This window comes from Triticum aestivum, chromosome 2B, assembly GCF_018294505.1.
Source record: "Triticum aestivum cultivar Chinese Spring chromosome 2B, IWGSC CS RefSeq v2.1, whole genome shotgun sequence".
Classification (NCBI taxonomy): Eukaryota; Viridiplantae; Streptophyta; class Magnoliopsida; order Poales; family Poaceae; genus Triticum; species Triticum aestivum.
In genome coordinates, this window is record NC_057798.1 from 790836772 (window position 1) to 790844405 (window position 7634).

At 50.4% G+C, this 7634-nt stretch overlaps 1 pseudogene; it reads left to right on the forward strand.

Moving 5' to 3' along the window:
* The first annotated feature begins 3785 nt into the window (after positions 1–3785).
* On the forward strand, positions 3786–5557 carry LOC123042792 (heat shock 70 kDa protein BIP4-like; annotated as a pseudogene).
* Positions 5558–7634: the final 2077 nt, after the last annotated feature.

Genomic DNA, 7634 nt, shown 5'->3' on the forward strand with positions numbered 1-7634 from the left:
AACAAAAAGAACACTGAGCCGATTTCATGAAATTCAGGGAATCAAAATTATCTAAGGAATGATCGAGAAAAAACAAGGCCAATGCCGCAAAAAAGACACAGTTCCATAGACTGGGTCCAGGTGGCTACGCGGTGGGAATGCCTAAGTGGGATAGGTCTGAGCAAGAGATGGAGGATGCAGGGGTCACTCCGGTTACTAGGAGCTGGCCCCCCAGGTGCAGAACTTGGTTCTATGCGCATGGGGGCCGTTGGACCCGAAGACAGGCCTGGTTTCGAAGAAGGCAAGTCTAAAAGGAGCCGAACAAAAGATACTTGACGCAATATAAGATGGTCGAAAGGGGGTTTTCACGCCCAACAGAGAGAACGACGAGCTTACGCGCGCCCTGGAAAATCCTGAACACTCGGGAAGAACACGAGGCAAGGGCGTTATTCCCTGGTATGAGGGCTTTTCGAAATGGAATGACGACTATAGGACCCATGCAAGAAAGAATATGGAGGAGGAGAAGAAGAGGAAGCTAGAGGAGGAGCAGAGGAAGCAGCACGCAGAACGCCTTGAAGGCCTAGAAGCAAGGCATGCAGACTTGGCACTCAAATTCCAGCAGTAGTAGCAGCAGATCAACTCACTTAGCCAGGAAAGGGGGCCTCAGCAGCGGCAGCAGCAACCAGATGATCGTACAACATTGGATAGCACCATCCCATCCATGCCGAGAAGCAGCGTTGGTTCCTCCCGGGCGACATACTGCTGGATACATACCCTGTGGATGACATCATAGAGAAAACTAACTGTGAGTTACACTCCAAAATGAAGAACATATCCATGAAGGTGGCGGACGCCGTTGCTTTTACAATTACCCCCGAAGCAACCTTCCATTGCACCCCGATTCCAGAGGGATATGCTCGTGTCATGGTTGATGAAGTGGTGGACCCATATTCGAGGCTAGCGCTTGACATTCCTGGAGGTGACGACGAGCGCACACTGGGAGAGGCCATACATCATATCATCCTATGGAGAAAGGATTTGATCATCTTTCGAAGTCCACCGACACCGCGTCTGCCGACTCCTCCTCGAAGTCCACCACGGAGTCAGCAGACTCCCGCTCCTCCAAGTCCACGAACGCGTGAGCCGACTCCTCCTCGAAGTCCGCCACCTCCTCCAAGTCCACGAACACGTGAGGCCACTCCTCCTGTTTCAAGTCCGGCACAGCATCAGGCCACTCCTCCTGCTCCAACTCAGCCACGTGAGCCGTCTCCGCCGTCTCAGCATCGCAGAAGAGACACGCCGCAGCTATGGTGCATAGCGGTACGAGTCGAGGTAGTACAGAAAGTACAAGAGGAGACAAGCGATATAAATATGGTCCAAGCCTCGCTCCTCTTCCTCAGAGGCCTTACGACATGACCGAGGAGCAAAACACAGCCATAGTGCGGGCCCAAGTGGAGGCCCATTTTGGACCGAAACCGGCACTGCCGCCAAGGGAGAAAGTGCCTGAGAAAGTTATTGACCACTTTATTCATATGGCAAGAAAACCAGCTCCCAAGCCTGTTGACTCAGACTATGAGCGCCAAATCAGGAAGCTACATCGAGCACGGCTATAGAAGGAAGCGAGCTCGAGCTCGAGCCAACAAGCAGCTGCCAAAAAATGCGGGAAAACCGTTCCCCAGCTGGTAGAACAGGCGGCGCAATCGATCCCCCCACTTGTTGTGCCAACAACACATGAGAGTACGCGCGCCCGATATTTTTGTGGGCAAACCGTTAACGTTCCCCAGCTGGGCGATGTGGTAATAACTGAGGAGCATATAATGCAGGCTGAAATGCTCAAGATCACTGTTGGACAACTCCTCGAAATCGAGCCCATGTCTCCGCTTAGAGAGGAGGAAATAAAACAGAAATATGTCCGGGGCCAACCTTTGGTCGAGCCAGACAAGGTCAAGAACCTCCCAACGAGAATGTATGAATTGCATCAATGGTACATGAACATTACCAAGATTTCCAATCGAGTGTCCCTCATGGTGAATGTCAAGGAGGAGCATTACTTCCACGAGAAAGCTCTGTCCGTTGAGTATTCAGAACTATTTCAGTTATACAATCAAGACGCACTCGACAAATCTATCGTCAGTTGCTATTGTCTGTAAGTGATTTCTTTCTGTAATTTAAGTCTCAAGCTAGCTGTAGTGATCATTTTGATCAATCATTACATGTAATTATCCTCACTATATTCTTTTCTTTGGTATTATATGCAGGATGAAGATGTATGAAATGAAAAAAGCTGGACGCTATGGCATTGGGTTCATTGACCGAAATACCATTAATGAGTACACATGGAATCTTCCAACTTATCGAGCAAGTTTAGAGGAAAGCATCCTAGAGTTCTTCAAGCGCCTCAATACCAATGAAGATATACTACTTCCTTACAACTTCCTATGAGTCACACTGTCTTGTACTACAAATTTTGTTTTTGCTTACTAGCTAGCTAGATGTTAATAATTAAACGTATAGGGTTTACGGTAGTTGATTTGTGTTATGCACATGCCCGCATAATTAAGACATGCAAACGTGTGCGCATGCAGTTTCCACTGGATCTTGTTGGACATTAAAGTTGAGGAAGAAAAAGTTGAAGTACTGGACTCACTACTTAAAGAAGAAAGTGACTACACCATCGTGAAGGGGATAGTCAACAGGTAATTTCAATCATTATTAACTATATCTCGGCCTATTTAGTTCGTCATTTCCTGATATGAACTATTTAATAACCCCTTTATTAGTTTTCTTTGCCGTTGGGCAGGGCTTGATCAAAGTTCATCAAGGTGACTCCAGGCAAATGGGCAAAAAAGCTATTTTGGTATCTACCAAAGGTAAGTAATTAAGTAGTACTAACTACCTAGCTAGCTACCATCTCTTTAATTCTTGTTTCAATAACATTAACTAATTATCATGCTTGATTAATCATTATCTGATTCAATTCTATTCTCGTAAAGGCCCTGAAGCAGGCGCAGGGAAATGATCTGTGTGCATACTACATTTGCGAGAACATTCGCATGATGGCGTCCGAAAGGAGCAGATCTCAAATACAGGACTGGGTACGTTTGTCAGAACACTATTCACACCATTATCAATATCTAGTCACACAACTAATACACATGCATATTGATCTCCTTCTTAACAGTTCAGAGAGGTGCGGGAGCATCTCCTACCAACAGACAGCATACTAGCACTTCAAGAGGAAATAGCGGGATTTTTGCTCGACCAGGTCATAGATCCCAAAGGAGAATAGTATTACCTGCTACCGCCCCCATGAACCACTTGTCATCGTGCTCCGAAGGCACCATGGTAACATGTAGGAGAAATTGTATATATATGTACATGTGTATGTGTGAAAAATTAATGGTGTTGGTTGTGAGACATTCAATGATATATATTTATATATATATGCGGTTCTACGAGAAAATCTATTTATATATATGCATAACGTGTACAATATGTAGTATCGTAAAATACCAGCAAACAAAAAAGAATTAAATGGAAAACACAAAATTAATGAAAAATAAGAAATAAAACCGACCCCCCCCAAACATTTAGTACCAGTTGGTATTACCAACCAGTACTAATGGTCTACCAGCACCCGGGCCTAGCTCGTGCCACGTGGTGGCACTTTAGCGGCGGTTTGTGCCGAACCGGTAGTAAAGGGGGGAGGGGGGGCTTTTGTCTCCACTCTTTAGTACCGGTTTTGGAACCGGCACTAAAGGCCCTTACGAACCGGCGCTCAAGCCCGGTTCTGCACTAGTGGCAACCGCATCACCCCCTCCCGGGTCGCCTTCACCGACTCCGGCGCGAGGCCGCCAAGAACCAGGCCACCGCCAACCCGCTCCGCACCGTCTACAACGCCAAGTGCCTCATCGGCAGGCAGTTTGGCGACGCTGAGGTGCAGCGGGACATGAAGCTGCTGCCGTTCAAGTTGGTGGACAAGAGCGGCAAGCCGCATGTCCAGGTTGATGTGAAGGTCGGCGACGTGCGGACGTTCAGGCCAGAGGAGGTCAGCGCGATGGTGCTCACCAGGATGAAGGAGACGGACGAGGCGTATCTCGGCGAGAAGGTCCGGGACGCCGTGATCACCATCCCGGCCTACTTCAACGACGCGCAGCGCCAGGCCACCAAGGGCGCCGGCACCATCGCCGGCCTCAACGTCGTCCGCCTCATCAACGAGCCTACCGCCGCCGCTATCGCCTACGGGCTCGACAATGTGGCGGACGGCAAGGAGCAGAACGTGCTGGTGTGCGACCTCGGCGGCGGCACCTTCAACGTCTGCGTGCTCGCGCTCGACGGCGGCGTCTTCGAGGTCCTCGCCACCAATGGCGACACCCATCTCGGAGGCGAGGACTTCGACCAGCGCGTCATGGACCACTTCATTTGACTCGTCAAGCGGAAGCACGACGCCGACATCTCCGGTGACACGCGCACGCTCAGCAAGCTCCGCCGTGAGTGCGAGAGCGCCAAGCGGGCGCTCATCACCCAGATCTAGGCCCGCATGGAGGTCGAGTCGCTGGCCGACAGCGTCGACCTGTCGGAGCTGCTCACCCGGGCCCGCTTCGAGGAGCTCAACGCCGACCACTTCCGCAAGGTCATGGCGCCTGTCAAGAAGGCCATGGCGGACGCCGGGCTGGCCAAGGGCGACGTCGACGAGGTGGTGCTGGTCAGCGGCAGCACGAGGATCCCCAGGGTGCAGCAGCTCCTTCGCGACTACTTCGGCAGCGAGGTGCCCCACAAGGGCGTCAACCCTGACGAGGCCGTGGCCTACGGCGCAGAGGTGCAGGGCGGCATCCTGCATGGCGACGCCAAGAAGGTTGTGGTGCTGGACGTGACGCCGCTGACGCTGGGCATCAAGACGGCCGGCGGCGTGATGGTGAGCGTGATCCCCCGGAACATGCCGATCCCGACCAAGAGGGCCAAGATGTTCACCACGTACGAGGACAGGCAGACGACGGTGACCATCATGGTGTTGGAGGGCGAGCGGAGCATGACCAAGGTCAACCAGCTGCTGGGCAAGTTCGACGTGACCGGGATCGCGCCAGCGCTGAGGGGCACGCCGCAGATCGAGGTGACCCTGGAGGTGGACGTGAACGGCATCCTCCACATGGGGGCGGCGGACAAGGGCATGGACCAGCCGGAGAATATCGAGTTCAGCAGCGCCGGCCGTTGCATCACACACGAGGAGATTGAGCGCATGGTGCAAGAGGCGGAGGTGTTCACCGAGGAGGACAGGTAGGTGAGGGACAGGGTGGACGCGCGGAACAAGCTGGAGGCGTACGTTTACAGCGCCCGGACAATGGCTGACGGCGAGCTGGGGGGCAAGATGGATGGCGGCGACAGGGAGAAGGTGAGGGAGGCGGCGAGGGAGGCCGGCGAGTGGCTCGAGGTCAACCCGGACGCCGACCAGGACGACTACATGGAAAAGCTCAAGGAGCTAGAGGATGTTTGTAGCCCCGCCTTCGCCGCCGCGTACGGGAACACTGGCGGTGGCCATGACGCCGCCACCGAGGAGGACGATGACCACAACGAGCTCTAAGATTTTTTACTACTAGGAGTATAAGATTAGACTTGAACTACGTACTTACTGATCAACGGCTAAGGTCATAAATCTTTTGATTGTTTGTCTGTTTGATTAATACAGTATAATATACACTGTACATTGCTTAAGTTCATGTTCATATTTGAATTTTGGGAAAGTCTTGTACTCTCTCGGATCCATATTAGTTATCGCTGATTTAGCACAAAGTAAATTTTACAGAAATATGTTTAATTTCCAGTAGGAATAGGGGTGAAATAAAGTCCCGAGAATTTTCTGTGAATCACTTCATTTCTTTTGGGGTTAATTATCCTTTTGCCCTCAGTGTTGTCCATGTGCTCAGTTTTGCCCTCAGATGCGAATTGTGCTCAGTTTTGCCCCTAGTCCGTGCGCACCGACTCGTTCCGTGAACTCTGCCGTCTCCGTCAGGTCAACCTTTTGACTCGGCCCTTACAGGTGGGACCAGGCGGCAGAAACGGCCAATTTTATTCAGACCGTTGCACGCGTGGCTTGTGGGACCCAGCAAAGAGCCGTTGAGCAGAGAGCCGTTGGCGGGTGTGCTATATAAGCGGGCGACAGCGGTGGTGACCACGGCGACAGAGAGCACGGCGGTGACCACGGCGAGAGAGAGAGCACGGCGGCGGGAAGCTAGCTGTGGAGGGCGCGGCGGTGGGAAGCTGGCAGTGGAGGGCGCGGCGGCGTTGAGATCCCCTTCGGCTCCGAGCTCCATGCCTTCCTCAAGCTCCCGCGCCACCTCGCGGATGCAGAGCTGGGCGCGTGTGGACATGCCTGTCTTCGTCTGTCCGCGGTGCCGGGCGGGCGTTGATCGAAGGGTTTCTCAGACACCGAGGAACCAGAATCGTCCGTTCTACGTGTGCAGCGAGAATGGGGTAAGAATCGGGGCAATTGCACCATTTTCGTCGTCGGCATGTTTGAGCAATGGGTTGATCTGTTTAGTGTTCATGCAGGTGACATGCTTCTTTCTTTGGGTCGATGCTCTGGCCAAGACTCTGATGAATGAACTGCAAGAAGAGCATGAAGAATGGTTGCGCATGTTGCCACGAACGGCAGTGGCCACACCACGAGCTCCGGAAGAAGAGATGGATGGCGAAGCACGCACTGACAGAGAGCTAGCTATTGAGCTTAGGATGTTGAAGAAGAAGGTTAGGAAGCTTGAAGATCAAGCACTACCAATACCCATTTGCAAATACTTTTGGGCATTTGTAGGTATGGTAATCGCACTGGTTGTAATGTTGAAAATGTATGGAAAGGCATGAATTATGAAGGAATTTGTAATCTTGAAATTGTTTGAGAAATTCACCTAGTTTAAATGTTGGTTAAAGTTGTTTAAATGTTGAAACAAAAAGAGAAGAAGTGACCAACATTTAAATATGTTGGAAAAAAGAGAAGAAATTAGGAATTTAGAAACTTTTGATCAATGAAATGCAGCTCTCTGCTCTGCCTTTCTGTCCAAAAAAAGGTTGCTCTTGGGCCAAATTCAGAGCGTAGAGCCAAGTGCAGGCTAGACTAATGGGCCAACTGCATCCAATTAGGCCCATTCAGGGGTTTTCTTGCGTATTTTTCTGTTTTCTATTCTGATTTAATTTAGGCAGTAAATCATAATGCTGAAACTTTTTGTGGAAGCTAATTGAATTATTCCGGAGCCAAACAATTAATGTTAGAAATTTTTTGGAGCTCTTAATTAATCCAATTCAAATACACCGTGATTTAAATCAAAGACCAAAATGTCATGAAAAATGTGCCTCAGCTCTGGTAGAGGTTTACGCCAGGTGCCAAAATAAATGAACATTTTTAAGGGCATTACATTGAGAAAAACATAATATGTCTAAAAAATGAAGGGTGGAAAATGCACAAAAAATTGGTGCGCCTGGGGACTCGAACCCAGGACCTCGTGGGTTTGTGGTGTTTAGGGCTACGCTGGTAACCGCTAGGATAGATGGCAAGACTTTGACATGGATAGGGAAAGAAGGTATACATAGTGAGACTGTGAATTTTTTTTAAAAAAAAATAGTGAGACCGTGAATGTTGCACACGCGTGAGAGTGGTTTTCCTTTGT